The sequence below is a fragment of the Lynx rufus genome, unplaced genomic scaffold (assembly GCF_022079265.1).
Source record: "Lynx rufus isolate CCGP_SWC_20201006 ecotype Redwood Valley unplaced genomic scaffold, mLynRuf1.p SCAF_13, whole genome shotgun sequence".
NCBI lineage: Eukaryota > Metazoa > Chordata > Mammalia > Carnivora > Felidae > Lynx > Lynx rufus.
The window spans coordinates 41419932-41425348 of record NW_025814827.1 but is presented as its reverse complement, the minus strand read 5'-3'; positions in this window follow the sequence as shown (position 1 = coordinate 41425348).

Here is a 5417-nt window from a genome sequence, read left to right as displayed (position 1 = left end):
AATATATAAAACAATTCCTCACATACATAAGCAACCTTATTGATAAGAATGTGCTAATTGCAGGGGACTTTAACACCCCACTTACAACAATGCATAGATCATCTAGACACACGGTCAATAAAGAAACAAGGGCCCTGAATAATACATTGGATCAGATGGACTTGACAGATCTATTTAGAACTCTGCATCCCAAAGCAACAGAATATACTTTCTTCTCGAGTGCACATGGAACTTTCTCCAAGATAGATCACATACTGGGTCACAAAACAGCCCTTCATAAGTATACAAGAATTAAGATCATACCATGCATACTTTGAGACCACAATGCTATGAAGCTTGAAGTCAACCACAGGAAAAAGTCTGGAAAACCTCCAAAAGCATGGAGGTTAAAGAACACCCTACTAAAGAATGAATGGGTCAACCAGGAAATTAGAGAAGAAATTTAAAAATATATGGAAACAAACGAAAATGAAAATACAACAATCCAAACGCTTTGGGATGCAGCCAAGGCAGTCCTGAGAGGAAAATACATTGCAATCCAGGCCTATCTCAAGAAACAAGAAAAATCCCAAATACAAAATCTAACAGCACACCTGAAGGAAATAGAAGAAGAACAGCAAAGACAGCCTAAACCCAGCAGAAGAGGAGATATAAAAAGATCCAGGCAGAAATAAACAATATAGAATCTAAAACAACAGTAGAGCAGATCAACGAAACCAAGAGTTGGTTTTTTGAAAAAATAAACAAAATTGACAAACCTCTAGCCAGGCTTCTCAAAAAGAAAAGAGAGAGGACCCAAATAGATAAAATCATGAATGAAAATGGAATTCTTATAACTAATCCCTCAGATTACAAGCAATTATCAGGGAATACTATGAAAAATTATATGCCAACAAATTGGACAACCTGGAAGAAATGGACAAATTCCTAAACACCCACACACTTCCAAAACTCAATCAGGAAGAAAGAGAAAGTTTGAACAGACCCATAACCAGCGAGAAATTGATTCAGTTATGAAAAATCACCCAACAAATAAGAGTCCAGGACCAGATGGCTTCCAGGGGAGTTCTACCAGACCTTTAAAGCAGAGATAATACCTATCCTTCTCAAGCTATCCCAAAAAAATAGAAAGGGAAGGAAAACTTCCAGACTTATTCTATGAAGCCAGTATTACCCTGATTCCTAAACCAGACAAAGACCCAGTAAAAAAACAGAACTACAGGCCAATATCCCTGATGAATATGGATGTAAAAATTCTCAAGAAGATACTAGCAAATCAAATTCAACAGCATATAAAAAGAATTATTCACCATGAGCAAGTGGGATTCATTCCTGCGATGCAGGGCTGGTTCAACTTTCGCAAATCAATCAACGTGATACATCACATTAATAAAAAAAAAGATAAGAACCATATGATCCTGTCAATCGATGCAGAAAAAGCATTTGACAAAATTCAGCAACTTTCTTAATAAAAACCTTCAAGAAAGTGGGATAGAAGGAACATACTTAAACATCATAAAAGCCATTTATGAAAAGCCCACAGCTAACATCATCCTCAATGGGGAAAAACTGAGAGCTTTTTCCCTGAGATCAGGAACACGACAGGGATGTCCACTCTCACTGCTGTTGTTTAACATAGGTTGGAAGCTCTAGCACCAGCACTCAGACAACAAAAGGAAATCAAAGCCATCAAAATGGCAAAGATGAACTTACACTTTCACTTTTTGCAGATGACATATTATACATGGAAAATCCGATAGACCAAAAGTCTGCTAGAATTGATACATGAGTTTAGCAAAGTTGCAGCATACAAAATCAATGTACAGAAATCAGCTGCATTCTTATATACTAATAATGAAGCAACAGAAAGACAAATAAAGAAACTGATCCCATTCACAATTGCACCAAGAAGCATAAAATACCTAGGGATAAATATAACCAAAGATGTAAAAGATCTGTATGCTGAAAACTATAGAAAGCTTATGAAGGAAATTAAAGAAGACATAAAGAAATGGAAAAGCATTCCGTGCTCATGGACTGGGAGAATTAATATTGTCAAGATGTCAATACTACCCAAAGCTATCTACACATTCAATGCAATCCCAATCAAAATTGCACCAGCATTCTTCTCGAAACTAGAACAAGCAATCCTAAAATTCATATGGAACCACAAAAGGCCCCAAATAGCCAAAGTAATTTTGAAGAAGAAGACCAAAGCGGGAGCCATCACAATCCCAGACTTTAGCCTCTACTACAAAGCTGTCATCATCAAGACAGCATGGTATTGGCACAAAAACAGACACATAGACCAACGGAATAGAACAGAAACCCCAGAACTAGACCCACAAACGTTTGGCAACTAATCTTTGACAAAGCAGGAAAGAATAACCAATGGAAACAAGACACTCTCTTTAACAAATGGTGCTGGGAGAACTGGACAGCAACATGCAGAAGAATGAAACTAGACCACTTTCTGACACCATTCACAAAAATAAACTCAAAATGGATAAAGGACCTGAATGTGAGACAGGAAACCATCAAAACCCTAGAGGAGAAAGCAGGAAAAAAACTCTCTGACCTCAACCATAGCAATTTCTTACTTGACACATCCCCCAGGGCAAGGGAATTAAAAGCAAAAATGAACTATTGGGACCTCATGAAGATAAAAGCTTCTACACAGCCAAGGAAACAATCAACAAAACTAAAAGGCAACCAATGGAATGGGAAAAGATATTTGCAAATGACATATTGGACAAAGGGCTAGTATCCAAAATCTATCAAGAGCTCACCAAACTCCACACCCAAAAAACAAATAATCCAGTGAAGACATGGGCAGAAAACATGAATAGACACTTCTCTAAAGAAGACATCCAGATGGCCAACAGACACATGAAAAGATGTTCAGCGTCGCTCCTCATCCGGGAAATACAAATCAAAACCACACTCAGATATCACCTCACGCCAGTCAGAGTGGCCAAAATGAACAAATCAGGCGACTATAGATGCTGGCGAGGATGTGGAGAATCGGGAACTCTCTTGCACTGTTGGTGGGAAGGCAAATTGGTGCAGCCGCTCTGGAAAACAGTGTGGAGGTTCCTCAAAAAATTAAAAATAGACCTACCCTATGACCCAGCAATTGCACTGCTAGGAATTTACCCAAGGGATACAGGAATACTGATGCATAGGGGCACTTGTACCCCAATGTTTATAGCAGCACTCTCAACAATAGCCAAATTGTGGAAAGAGCCTAAATGTCCATCAACTGCTGAATGGATAAAGAAATTGTGGTTTATGTACACAATGGAGTACTAGGCAATGAGAAAGAATGAAATATGGCCCTTTGTAGCAACGTGGATGGAACTGGAGAGTGTGATGCTAAGTGAAATAAGCCATACAGAGAAAGACAGATACCATATGGTTTCACTCTTATGTGGATCCTGAGAAACTTAACAGAAACCCATGGGGGAGGGGAAGGAAAAACAAAAAAGAGGTTAGAGTGGGAGAGCCAAAGCATAAGAGACTCTTAAAAACTGAGAACTGAGGGTTGATGGGGGGTGGGAGGGAGGGGAGGGTGGGTGATGGGCATTGAAGAGGGCACCTTTTGGGAAGAGCACTGGATGTTGTATGGAAACTAAGTAGACAATAAATTTCATATAATAAAAAATATTTGGAAAAAAATTCTTTTTCCTTTTTTCTAATTTAAATTTTAGTTACCTAACATACAGTGCAATATTGGTTTCAGGAGTATAATTCAGTGATTCATCACTTACATACAGCACCTAGGTCTTATCACAAGTGCCCCTCTTAATACCCATCACCCATCTAGCCCATCTCCCATCCACCTCCCTCCATCAAGCCTCATTTTGTTCTCCAAGAGTCCTTTGTGGTTTGCTCTCCTCTCTTCTCTCCCCTCTCCCGCCTTCCCATATGTTCATCTGTTTTGTTTCCTAAATTCTTTTTATCATTTATTTATTTTTTTAATATGAAATTTATTGTCAAATTGGTTTCCATACAACACCCAGTGCTCCTCCCAACAGGTGCCCTCCTCAATGCCCCTCACCCACCCTCCCCTCCCTCCCACTCCTAAATTCCAAATATGAGGGAAAACGTATGGCATTTGTCTTTCTCTGATTGATTTAGCTTACCATAATATACTCTAGATCCATCCACATTATTACAAATGACAAGATTTCATTCTTTTGATGGCTGAGTAACATTCCAGTGTGTGTGTGTGTGTGTGTGTGTGTGTGTGTGTGTGTGTGTGTGTATACACACACATATATACATACCACATCTTCTTTATCCATTCACCAGTCGATGGACATTTGGGCTCTCTTCATCGTTTGGCTATTGTTGATAATGCTGCTATAAACACTGGGGTATGTGTACCCCTTTGAATCTATATTTATGTATCTTACGGGCAAATACCAAATAGTGCAATTGCTGGATCATAGGATAGTTCTATTTTTAGTTTCTTGAGGAACCTCCATACTCTTCCCCAAAGTGGCTACACCAGTTTGCATTCCCCCCAACAGTACAAGAGTGTTCCTTTGTCTTCACATCCTCCCCAACACCTGTTGTTTCTTGTGTTGTTACTTTTAGCCATTCTGACAGGTGGGAGGTGGTGGCTCTTTGTGGTTTTCATTTATATTTCCCTGATGATGAGTCATGTTGAGCATCTTTGCATGTGCCTGTGAACCATCTCGATGTCTTCTTTGGAAAAGTGTCTATGACACGCAAGATTTCAATTTACATAATAAACCAGATTATATATCTAAGAAAGCTTAGTTTCATCTTTGAACACAGAATCACATAATTTGTTCGCTTTCTTCTCTTCCACATACTTCTTTGCCACAAAAGTACTGAATACAAGTACAATGTTACCCATTTCTTTTAGAAGACAAATCAAAGTATCAGGTAAGACCACCAACACCACAGAGATACTTAACTGTCACTTTTGAAAATAGATACAGAATTCTAGCTTAAGACAGCTGAAAACAAAGTGTTTCCTCTCCTCTTCCTGCTACACCAAGGTAACCAACAAGGCTCTCACCAAACCTCATGCATTATAACCCTTCCTTCTTGTGCACTCAAGAACCACTGTAGCTTCCCCCTCCCCACTTTGGTATCATCCATGCTTCCATCTGTACTGTCATTCCCCTCAGCTTTCACCATATGTAGATCTCCCAACGTACTAAATTTTTTTAATTTTAATGTTTATTTGTTTTCAAAGAAAGAGAGAATGAGTGCAAGTGGTGGGGTGGGGGGGAGGCACAGAACCCAACATGGGGCTCAAACCCGCAAACCACAAGCTCATGACCTGAGCCAAAGGCAGACGCTTAACCAACTGAGCCACCCAGGTGCCTCTAGAAACTCTTAATCCAACTTTCCTTTAATGCTCCATTTCTCTAAAGACC